Source organism: Erinaceus europaeus, chromosome 1 (genome assembly GCF_950295315.1).
Source record: "Erinaceus europaeus chromosome 1, mEriEur2.1, whole genome shotgun sequence".
NCBI classification, from domain to species: Eukaryota; Metazoa; Chordata; class Mammalia; order Eulipotyphla; family Erinaceidae; genus Erinaceus; species Erinaceus europaeus.
Genome location: NC_080162.1, coordinates 196,383,962 through 196,396,823, shown reverse-complemented (window position 1 = coordinate 196,396,823; position 12,862 = coordinate 196,383,962). Strand labels below are relative to the sequence as shown.

The 12,862-nt window shown below is 42.4% G+C and overlaps 1 protein-coding gene across 3 annotated transcripts in view; it reads right to left on the bottom strand.

Moving 5' to 3' along the window:
• FAM135B (family with sequence similarity 135 member B) overlaps positions 1-12,243 on the bottom strand; it is a 348,640-nt gene extending 336,397 nt beyond the window's left edge. For 2 of the 3 annotated variants that reach the window (XM_060201007.1, XM_060201008.1), the window contains exon 1: positions 12,067-12,243. The gene's annotated coding sequence lies outside the window, so the exon portion shown is untranslated. Of the gene's footprint in view, positions 1-10,936; positions 11,423-12,066 lie in introns of those variants that run through there. The other variant, XM_060201011.1, reaches the window with a different exon arrangement.
• Positions 12,244-12,862: the final 619 nt, after the last annotated feature.

Here is a 12,862-nt window from a genome sequence, read left to right as displayed (position 1 = left end):
GACACTGAAAATAACAACAGAGACATATGAGGTGAACTCATAAGAAGTAATATACACATTACTGGCTTTCCAGAGGAAGAAATAGAGGAAGGAGAAGAAAGCATACTACAAGAGATAATAGAAGAAAACTTCTTCATTCTCAACAACAGAAAGGTCATAAAGATCCAAGAATTCCAGAGAGACCCACACAAAATCAATCCAAACCTATAGACTCCTGGACACACTGTAGTTAGAATGGAATGGAGTAAGGATAAAGAAAGGATTCTGAAGGCTGCAAAAGTAAAACAAAAAGTCACATACAAAAGAAAACTCTTAAGATTTTATCAGCAGATTTCACCATGCAAACTCTAAAAGATAGAAGAGAATGGTAAGATATATATTGAGCACACAATTAGAAAGGACGTCAGCCAAGAACAATATATGCTGATAGACTGTAATTCAGACTAGATGGAAGGATAAAAACCTTCTCAGACAAGCAACAGATGAAGGAATCAACTATCAGCAAACTTGCTCTGCAAGAAGTTCAAAAAACATACCATATATCATAACACTAAGAAAAGTTCAGAATAACGGTAATGAAATATCTTAAATCCATAATATCAATAAAAGTCAATGGCTTGATTTCACCCATTAAAAGACACAGAGTAGGAAGACACATCAGAAAACACACTCAACCATATGTTGTCTGCAGGAATCCCACCAAACTCAGTAAAACAAACACAGACACAAAATGAAAGGGTGGGAAATTATCATGCAAGCTAATGGATAACAAAAAAGGACAGGAACAGCTATGCTTATACCTGACATAAGATATTTTAAAATAAATAAAGTAACTAAAGATAGGGATGGACATTACATAAAGATTCGAGTATCGATCTGAGTATCAATCAGTCAAAACAAAAATCAAACAAATTCTTTTTAACATCTGTGCACCAATGAAAGGCCAGAGATCTATGTCAAACATCTACTGAAAGAGCTACAAAATACATCAACAGCAACACTGTAATAGTAGAATAATACAACAACCATTTTCTCTAATTGACAGACCACCTAGGAAGATAATTTATAAAGAAACAAGAGAAGTAAATAAAGTGTTACATAGATTAGACTTACTGGATATTTTCAGAGCCCTTTACCCCAAAGAAAGAGGAATACTCATTCTTTTCAAGACCACATGGAATATTCTCAAGGATAGACCATATAGTCAGGACACAAAGACAGTGTCAATAACTTCAAGAGCATTGAAATCATCTCAAGCATCTTCTTGTAGTACAATATCGAAGAACTAAACTAACACTCAATAACAAACAGAAAATTAGTGAAAGTCTCAAAATATGGAAACTCAACAGTACACTTCTTACCAAAGAGGGAATTAAGGTAAAACTGTTCCTAGAATCTAATGACAATGAAGACTTCAAGTAAAAAAATATTTGAGGTACAAATAAATCTGTACTAACAGGGAAATTAAAAGCTAAAAAGATTTATCTGGAACCAGAAAATATCCAGACTCACCAAAACAATCCTAAGAACAAAGAACAAAACTGGAGGCATCACACTCCCAGAAGTCAAACTATATTATAGAGCCCTTAGAAACAGAACTGCCTGATACTATACACAATAAATAGCGGAACAGAACTGATAGCCCAGAAATAAGCCCCATACCTATAGTCATCAAGTTTTTGACAAGGGGACCCAAACTATTAAATGAAGAGAGGAGAGTCTTTTCAAAAAATGGTGTTGGAAAAACTTGGTTGAAGGTGCAGAAGAATGAAACTGAACCACTGTATTTCACCACATATAAAAATAAACTCAGAATTGATCAACAGCTTGGATGTTAGACCAAAAACCATTAAGTACTTAGAGAAAAATAGTAGCAGCACTTTTTTTCAACTAAATTTTATAGGCATCTTCAATGATATAAATCCAATTGCAAGTAAGACAAAATAAAAAAATAAAGCCACAGGGTTACATCAATTTGAAAAGCTTCTGTATAGCAAAAGAAAAAGTGCCTCCTTAAAGAGTGGGAGAAGATCATTAAATGCCATACATCAGGCAAAAGACTAATAGCCAAATTATACAAAGAGATCACCAAACTCAGCAGCACAAAAAACAAAGGACCCCATCCAAAACTGAGGAGAGGATCCAAAAAGCCAACAGACATGAAAAAAATGCTCCAAGCCATTGACGGTCAGAGAAATACACATAAAGACAGTAATGAGATACCACTTCATCCCTGTGAAAATGTTATATGTTAGAAAAGGTAGCAGCAACAAATGGAGTTAAGGTTGGTGGGGGTACAATGAACCCTCCTTTTAAATTGGTCCGACCAGTGTGCATAGCAGTCTGGAAAACTCTCAGTAAATTAGACATAGACCTACCCTATGACCCTGCAATTCCTCTCCTGGGGATATACCCTAAGAAACCAAACACACCCATTCAAAAAGATTTGTGTACACCTATCTTCATAGCAACACAATTTGTAGTAGCCAAAACATGAAAGCAACCTAGGTGCCCAACAACATATGAGTGGCTGAGAAAGTTGTGATATATATATATATATATACTACTCAGCTATTAAGAATAGCGAATTCACCTTCTTCACTTCATCTTGGATGGAACTAAAAGAAACAGGTTATGTGAGATAATCCTGAAAGACAAGGATGAATAGAGGATGATCTCACTCACAGACAGAAGCTGAGAAATTAGAACATTAAGATAAAACACAAGGTAGAACTTGGACTGGGTTTGGTGTATTGTAGCAAAGTAAAGGACTCTGGGCTGGGGGCTTTTAAGCTCACCTTATGGGGTTCAGTATGCAGAAATAGTCCTTTGATAATGGGAGCAGTGTGAAACTATAATCCTATTAACTTAGAATCGTATAAATCACTAATTAACTCAATATGCCAGGGGAAGATACATTTAATATTTCAAGTTCTATAACTGCTTCGTGTCAGTCTCAGTATACATTTCTTTAGTCTAAGTGTTTAATGTATCAAGTTTGTAAATTGAGTAATTCTGACTTTGGGCTGAAACTGTTTAAGCAGTTATAAATATTTTATTTTATTTTATTATTGCTGGGGCTCACTGCCTGCACTATGAATCCACTGCTCCTGTGGCTTCTTCTTTATTTTTATTTTTTGGATAGGACAGAGAGAAATTGAGAGGGGAAAGGAAGATAGAGAGGAAGAAAGACACCTGCAGACCTGCTTCACCACTTGTGAAGTGACCCCCCCCTACAGGTTTTTTTAATTTGTTTTGATTTTTCCTCCTTTTTGTTGCCCCCCTTTTTTAATTGTTGTGGTAGTTATTATTGTTGTTGTTGTTGTTGTTGTTGTTGTTATAGATGTCGTTGTTGTTGGATAGGACAGAGAGAAATGGAGAGAGAAAGGGAAGACAGAGAGGGGGAGAGAAAGATAGACACCTGCAGACCTGCTTCACCGCCTGTGACGTGACTCCCCTGCAGGTGGGGAGCCTGGAGCTCCACCAGGATCCTTAAGCTGGGCCTTGTGCTTTGTGCCCTGTGAGCTTAATCCGCTGAGCTACTGCCCAATTCTCATAAGTTGTTTTCTTTATAAAAAATGTATAGTATTTGGGAGTTGGGCAGTAGCACAGCGGGTTAAGCTTATGGACCGGCCGGCGGCATAAGGATCATGGTTCAAGCCCCCTTTCTCTCCCCCTTTCTGTCTTCCCCATCTTTCTCCATTTTTCTCTGTCCTATTCAACAAGGATGACATCAATAACAACAACAATAATAACTATAACAATAAAACAACAAGGGCAACAAAAGAGAATAAATAATTTTTTTTAAAAAATTATAATATTTAAGGGATCATGGCACTAGCATATTAACATACACATAAACTAATAATAGTAAACAGATCAGAAAAAAGCCTGCATTAATATGGTTATCTAATTTTTGGTAATGGTGACATGAATATAGGTGGAAAGGATGCTTTCCCCAACAAATTGTATCAAGAAAACTAAAATATTAACATACAGAAAGGTAAAACCTAAACATTTATCTTACATCATGCACAGAAAAATGAATTTAAAATTGACTAAAGAGTTAAATGTAATATCTAAAATGGAAAAAAAAATTCTAGGAGAAAGAATAAAAAAAAAAACTTCCTTAATATTGGTCTTGGCAATTACTTGTGTTGTTCTGAAACAGCATTAAAAGCATAGACAACTCAAACAAACAAAAATAAATAAATAAATGAGTGGCGCATATAAAACTAAAACATTTTAGTCCAGAAAAGGAAATGCTCAACAGAGTAAAAATAAATAAATAAATAAAAAGAGCAAGCTGTGAAGTGGAAAGAAATTATTTGAAAGGCATATGATCAGTTAATATGTAAAATACACAGGGAATAATACAATTCAATACCAAGACAATAATACTCCAAGTAAAAAGATGGCAAGAATAAGAGCTGGCTTACTTTCAAAGAAAACAAACATATGGCCCACAGGTACTTGTCAATATCACTAGCACTTGTCAGTCACAAATCAAGACCATATGAACTCTCAACTTCATTCCTGTTAGAATGGCTATTTTAAAAACGTAGCAAGTGTTATTAAGGACAGGAAGAAAAGGGAAGTCAGGCTGTTGATAGAATTGCAAATTGGCATAATTACTCTAGAAAACAATATGCAAGCTTCTCAAAAAAAAATAAATAAAACTTCACAATATGACTCAGCAGCCCAAAGCAATTGAAATCAGAATTCTAAAAGAAATTTCACTCCCATGTTCAATGCAGTGTTAGTCATAAAAGTCATGGTAAAGAAACAATCTGTAGGTTCAACAAATCACAAAATAAAGTCAGGCATATTGGCACACAGATACAATGGAATATCATTATTAAGAAAATTCTGTTGGTTAGGTGGTAGCACAGCTGGCTGAGCACACGTTATACAGCATGTAAGAAACGGGATTCAAGCCCTCAGTTCCCACCTGCAGGGAGAAAGCTCTGTGAGCACTGAAGCAGTGCTGCAAATGTCTATCTCTCTCCTTCTCTATGCCACTCTTCCTTCCTGACTTCTGACTGTCTCTATCCAATAAGATGTCACTAACTGCTAAATGCAGAGCAGATTGTGGGGAGGGAAAATCAGAATGGCAGTTCAGACCCTAGATTATCAAACCAGGGAAGAGACAGACTAAAGGGCCAAATTCTGGAAGCAACCCAGGTGTCCAAGAACAGATGAGTGGCTGAGGAAGTTGTGGTCTATATACACAATGGAATACTACTCAGCTATTAAAAATGGTGAACTCACCTTCCTCACTTCATCTTGGAGGGAGTTTGAAGGAGTCATGTAAAGTAAATGAAGCCAGAAAGAGAAGGATGAATATAGGGATGACCTCACTCATAGACAGAAGTTGAGAAATAAGAACAGAAGGGGAAACACAAAGCAGAATTTGGACTGGAGTTGGTGTATTGCACCAAAGTAAAGGACTCTGGGGTGGGCAAGTGTTCAAGTCCTGGAACATGTGGGCAGGGTAGGACCTGAGGTGGGGAGGTAGATTGTTATGTGGAAAACTGAGAAATATTACACATGTACAAAATACTGTATTTTACTGTCAACTGTAAACCACTAATCCCCCAATAAAGAAGAGAGAGAGACAGACAGACAGACAGACAGACAGACAGAGAGAGAGGTTAAAGAGCTTGAACCAGAGTGATTGTATAGTGATGGAAATTAATCTCAGGGCCGGGTGGTGGTGCACCGGGTTGAATACACATGTTGCAGTGCACAAGGATCCAGCTTCTAGCCCCCAGCCTCCACTTGCAGGGGGAAAGCTTGGTGAGTGGTGAAGTAGTGTTGCAGGTGTCTCTGTCTCTCTCCCTTTCTATCACCCCTGTCCTCCATTTCTGGCTGTCCTTATTCAATATATAAATAAAATAATTTTTTAAATAAAAAGGAAAATAATCTCTAAATTTAAGCCATAATCTCCCCCAGTCACTTTTTTCTGACTTACCCAAGGGTCATAAGTACCTAAAATGTACCATTATAATTCTCTGAGAAATGACTGTCATTGTCCCACTTATTAACACTACTCTCTCCTTAGTAAGCTTTTCCTTCCTGCCTCCTATCCACTGCCTCTCTTCATTCCAACTGCAATTGCCTAAATTCAAGCATCTTTAATTTTATTTTTTTTTTTCCTCCAGGGTTATTGCTGGGCTCGGTGCCTGCACCATGAATCCACCGCTCCTGGAGGCCATTTTTCCCCCTTTTGTTGCCCTTGTTGTAGCCTTGTTGTGGTTATTATTATTGCCATTGTTGACATCGTTCGTTATTGGATAGGACAGAGAGAAATGGAGAGAGGAGGAGAAGACAGAGAGGGGGAGAGAAAGACAGACACCTGCATACCTGCTTCACCGCCTGTGAAGCGACTCCCTTGCAGGTGGGGAGCCGGGGGCTCCAACCAGGATCCTTACGCAGGTCCTTGCGCTTTGCGCCACATGCGCTTAACCCACTGCGCCACCGCCGACCCCGCATCTTTCATTTTCAAAGTCTCCTAGGAAGTAAAAATACTTCTTAGTTATTAAGTCACCATCTCTAGTTTGATTTCTGCTCTGCAGTTGGATAATGTGTTCTGCTCTACTTTAAACGTTTTCATGGTGCTCATGACTTTCAGATGAGAGGACAAGCACCTCTAGCTGACAAAACTCTCAAAGATAGAGTCAGTCTCTCTCTCTCTCTCTCTTCCTCCCCCCCCACGAAGAGAAATCACTTCATCCCAAGTTCAAATCGTGTTCATTCCTTTCACTTCTTTGCTACCTCTTGCCATGAGAGCTTTGCAAGCCACTTCTTTCTGATGGCCTTTCCCTCAGTCTCAATTTAGAAATTCCTAGGTCAGGAGGTGGCACACCGAGCATGGCATACATATTCTAAGTGCAAGGTCCTAGATTAAGACTCTGCAAGGAGGAAGCTTCACAAATGGTGAAGCAGTACTGCAAGTATTACATCTTACAAATGAAATGCTCTACTGAGATGAGATGAGGAGCTATGATGTGGGATAATCAACAAGTCTCAGCATTCCAGGCTCCTTTAGGGCATTCTAACCATAGACTTGGAGAAGTTCTCAAAGAAGAGAATCATGCATGTATTGATATGGGTATGCATAAAAAAGTAGGGTCTAGGTAAGTGCTAAGTGTTGACAAAAAAAAAAAAAAAAAAAAAAGGAAGATGCCACAAACAGAACTTTGGTGAGAAGAAACAGATTATATGTGAACAATGAAAAACCTTTAGACATGTCACTGGAATCACCCAGCTCATTTACAGTTGAAGAAACCAAGCCACAAAGGAGAGTAAGGCAGGTGAGGACTCTAGGAGCAAACAGTAGTAGAGGTGGAGTGAGGTCTTAGTTTCCACTTCTAAGAAATCTAAATGTTGAGGCTATTTTGCTTCTTTGGAATATCCCTCATGAGATGTCGTCCCTTAATGAGGGAGATTCCACTACCTATTGACTAATGGTCTCCTCCCTTGTATTTCTCCTGTCTCAGAAAGAGGTGAACTAGGAGGAGGATACACATATAGGACATTTCACAAGATTCTAAAAAATTTACATCACTGGTAACTCAGACCCATCACGCGGGAATTGCACCCATCATGCCCTAAGTACATTGTTTAAATGCAAATCTGTCTAACACATCCTGAAAGGTTGCAGTCATAATGATGTACAGAAAAAGCAACTAGCTGAGAGAGGGAAATGATCCACTAATGGTCACACATATCTACTAAGGAGATGACCCAGGGTTTATAGCTTATCTTGTATGACTGTATGATTAGACATAGAATTTTTGCTCATTTCTAGTCAACAACCAAACAAAAATAATCCCAACAAACATAAAGACTTAGGAGTGTTTTTCTACAGGTTATGAACTGCTTTGCTTCACAGCTATTAATTCACTTCAAACACCTGGCATCTCTGTGAAACGGGAAAGGTTACCGAGACTACCATTTAGGTAATAAAACTAAACGAGGAAACTGAGGCCCAAAGGGAATCATGCATAGGCTGCAAAATTCAAAGCAAGGTTTTCTTTGATCCAGTCTGTGTGCTTTTCCATTGTGCTAGTAGCTGAAATCAAAGGGAAAACTGAAGGGGAGGAAATACATTTCAAATTCAAAATATCCCATCAGATGTTTTCAGCAAATGTATATGAAGGCCATTCACCGTGAGATTACAGTTATTCTAAAGTGCCCACTTGAAAGAAAATGAGTATGTAATGCACACTATGTGTTTCCGTTCTCCCTCAATGTGTTTCTGTTCTCTCTAACTCTGTTTCATAGGACTGACCCTAAATAATGCACAACAAACCAGTGAGTAGTCTTCCGGATTACCGCATTTACCGAGCTGGGAAAGGTGGCAGGCGCAGCCTCCGTGAGACTCTTTCTATCAGGTGTTGCTGCTGCAGGCAAGATTTTGTTCAATCAGAAACCACTGCCATGGAAATTACTATCTTGCATGCTAGGCTCACAACCATGATCAGAGTTCCTTCCCTCCAGAAATATGAACTGTAAAGACAGAGCAGGCAGGTGTGTAAGGTTACAGAGCAGGTCTCAAGTGCTCTGAGAAAACAGGGAAGAAAGTATCCAAAGGATGCCCATAGGATGAGACATTTTTGAAGTGGGGCATGACAAATGGTCATGGGGCAGAGAAACCAGCAGGAGCAGAAGTAGGTGCACTAATGACCGGGGAATGATATGTTACAACGTGGTGCCCTCAGCAATTCAGTCACACTGGAAGCATCCACCCAAAGGTGGAGAACACTAGGTAAATGTCTGGCAGAGTTGGAGCGGAGTTGTATGAAGGTGAATCTTGCCCGCATTGTGGCTGTGTGTCCCTCGAACCGACATCTAAATGAGATTCCCACTAAGTGAAAAAAACATGCTTACACTGTCAAACGTTTCACTGATTCAACCATGGAGTGAGCAGACTTCACTATCTCAAGACTAGATGAATTTGATGGCAAGGTCTTTGACCTTCAACATCATAAACAAACCTGGATGAATTATATTTCCTCAGACAAAGCTCTCATGGTTCCCTGAGAGCAACATGGACAAGACTAAGGTGTTCCAACTGTGAGTCACCAGCCAATATTTCTACTCCCTCTTATACTGAGGACTACTGGTCTTTTAGAAAATTATAATCAACTTTATTTGCATGGCACTTGAAGTTATTTTTTTATTTTTTTATTACCTTTATTTACTGGATAGAGACAGCCAGAAATCAAGAGGGAGGGGGGGGAATAGAGAGGATGAGAGGCAGAGAGATACCTGCAGCACTGCTTCACCACTCATGAAGCCTTCCCCCTGCAGGTGGGAACTGGGGATTCAAACCTGAGTCCTTGCACATTGTAACATGTGCACTCAACAAGGTGCACCACCACCTGGCCCTGGCACTTGAAGCTCTTAATAGTTCTTTCCCATCCATCCTATCCATCATCCACTTGACTGTCACAAGACCCTGACCAGCTACTTAATTGTTTCCCCATTTTAGAGATGACAGAAGAGTGTTCTGATGATGAGAATCAATTCAAGGTCACATGGCAAATATATGATGCAATTGGAGTTCAAATTCATGGATTTTTGACTGCCCAATCTTATCATTTTTTTCCCTAAACCTTACCATCTGCCTGAAATACACTAGTACCATCCTCAAATGACCTCATCCCAGATGAAATACTGTTTAAATCACAACACCTCAGCCAACATAATGCAGCACAAATTAAAAGCCCAATTAAAGAACATAGCCTTTTAACTGGATTTTACCAAGGTCCCCCCTTGAGGCCAGAATATCTAGAGAGCCCATTAGAAGTCAATGGTCCTCCATCCTGGACATTATCCAGAGACCCACTTACCCACATGCAAGAGCCCTCAAAACAAAATTATTTACCTAAGTTTATCTCCGTTCTTTATGGGCTTCCAGAGTCTTGGCTTCCCTGGATTTGGAATCATTCCCAAGTCTCTACCACTATCTCCCCCCACCACTTCTAGACTGCAGTTGTGGTTAACAGCTTATCACTCTGTGTGGCTAGCATGGCTCATGGCTCTGACACATCTCTTAATAGCAAGAGTTTCAAAAGCTGATGGAAAATAGTATCTCCCTAGATCAAATTCAGAAACAGAATTCTCTAGCTATCTAAAAATGAGGTAGATTAACAATGGCTGGAGTCCTAAAGGTGGCCATGGGGAGCAATGGGTGTTATTATATCAAAGGAGTCTGGCTGGCAATGATGGAGGAGAAGAGGGGGACAAATGAAGTGAGAAGTGTAGTAGGCATTCTTGAATTCTACTTTATAATTCTACATCTATTCCCACTCCACCCCCAATAGCCAACAGCAATAATGTGATAGAATCCGGGAATACTCCTGGGTCACAAAATGCTAATAGTTACTCCTGCCTCGGTCCAAAGGTCCCCTCCTGTTGCCAGGTTTGAAAATTACTTTCTAGATCCAGAGATGGTGTGTGCTCAGTTCCTTTTCTCTGTCATAGCTTAGCCTTAGTGCCACCCTCATCCATGTCCCTAGTCAAACCACAGCAAGAACAGGACTCTAGATCAGCCTGGAACACAGAGAAGTGCAACTACTGCCTCTCCTCCAGGCAGCATTATTTCTCCTGAACCTGCTTGTATTCACGGGGTGGGGGGGTGCTGTCACAGACCCTCAGCCTCCATCTGGGACACCTAGGAAGACCACCTCACTAGCCCAGCTCCTCACCACCATAGGGTTTCTCCTCTTGCCCTCTCAACATCTGTCCAAATGTGCTGCGAGAGGTTAGCGAGACTGAGCGAGACAGAAGGTGATGAACCACTTTTCGCGGTGGAATCCCTGTTAAGTAATAAAAAGCTATCCAACGAGCAACCGAGCTTGCAGAAACGTCACTGCCCCAGAGGAGTTTCGTAGCTGCTGCTGACCCCGGAGCGCTCTTAACCTACCTGTCTTCTACTGCAGGGCTCCCCTCTCTCACCTCCTCAGACCACCTCTCCTGGGTGCCTTGCTCTCTTCTTTTCTTTCTTTCTTTTTTCTTTCTTTTTTTTCTCTTTTTCTCTTTTCTTCTTGCCTTCTTCAACAGCCAGTACTTGCAGCGTCGGTGAGGTGAGCAGAGCGGGCTGGAGTCCAAGCACCTGCTAGCTGGGTCTCAGGTCTCCCCGGTGGTGGTGCTGCCTAGAGGAAGAGCAGCGATGAAGATGCTGCCCTCGCTGCCTCTTCCTCGCTTCGGATGCGGTTGCTATGGTTATAGAACTCCGCAGCTGTCCGCCTCTTCGAGCAACAGCTGCCCTGTCGCGGCCTCCGGGCAGCCTGGGTCCTTCGTCTACACTGCTAGTGGGCAAGGTGCTAACTGCGGTGGAGGGGATTCTCCGCCTCCGCGGCAGAGGAGAAGAGAAGCCACTGGGTGCCTGCGCTCCAGGCTCCCGCCCTCCGCCCCGCACCGCGCCGCGCACCTCCGCGCCCTTGCTAGTCTCCTTCCCGCGCCAGGACGCGGCTAGACCCCACGCAGCTCGCAGCGCGCCCTCGCGGCCTGGAGAAGCAGCCCCGCCCCGCCCCGCGGCTGGCTGGCTGGCTGGCTGGCTGTCTGGCCCGGCTTCCCGCACCCGCTGCGCACCGCCCGGAGGCTGCGCGCCTGCCTGTCCGCGCCGTGCCGCGCTCGCTCGCCAAGCTCGGGCCTCTCCCCGCGGCCAGGCGGCCTGAGCGCACAGGGCCCCGCGGGCTGCCCCGCCGCCCAAACCCCGCCCGCTCGCCCTCCGGCCTGCGGAGGGCGCCAGCTGCTGGACCCGCAGCCCACTGCCCTCCCCAGCCCGCCTGGGCCGCGAGCATGCTCAGTCTTCCTGTGGGGTTTGCCCTCCAGCATGGAAACGGTGGCTTTGCAGGGAAAAGAGGAGCGACCTTTTCAGATCCCAGGGCAAGATGGGACGGGCGGGTAGAGTTGAGGGCTGGGGGTGGCGGTAATACAAGTTTGAAGGTCCAGGGACAACGTAGTAAGTGCCTGAGAGACCTTTAAAGTCCTAAAGCAATTTAAACCTTAAAAAAAATTTAAAAAAACAAAAGTAGTAGACCATCCACCTACCAACTATCCATCACTTGTTGGTGACTCCTTCATCCTGGACGCTGGGAATTCAGAGAGGTGTTAAATTAGGCCCATGGCAGAGGAGAGAGAGTGGATGAGGGAAGGGCCAACTCCCATCTGCATAGCCCTCTGTCACTAGGTATGACACACAGTTAGAATTCGCTATTATGCTGTCACTGTAGGGAAAGTGACCCTCCTATCACAATCAGAAAACTGAGGGACTCTGAGCTGCACTAACTTACCAACCCACCCAAAGAAAGACTCAATTTGCAGCTAAACAGTTGTAACTAGAATCTAGCATCTAAGTTAACTGTGTGCGAGGGGAGGGAGGAGGAGTAATGGGGGCCAGTGAAAGAGCCTCTTGAAAGAAGAAACAAAGACAAGCAAGGGTAAGGTGGTAGGAGATGGGGTATCCACATCTCAGAAGGAAAGGACCTGAACACAGAATGCCTGGAGGTGAGAAAGCCAAGCCTGGTTCCCGATCCAAGCTAGGCATACAATATAGTTGTAGCAGAGTGTGCCAAGAAAGCGAGGCAAATAATGGCGCTAAAAGGACAAGGCTGCATATCAAAGGCCTTGCTATTTAAAGGAGAGGCTTGGACGTTGACCTTGAAGCCAGTGAAGGAATATTTTAGGTCGAGAAAAGACTAGATCAATATTCCCTGAGACTTACTCTAGCTGAAGGATATGTTATAGGGATCAGTGCTACTAGGGCTCCAAGAAATGGTGAGATGACAGACAGACAGAAGGGTTACTGCTTTCTGACCAGGGCAGGGGAAAGTCAAGTTCTGTCTGC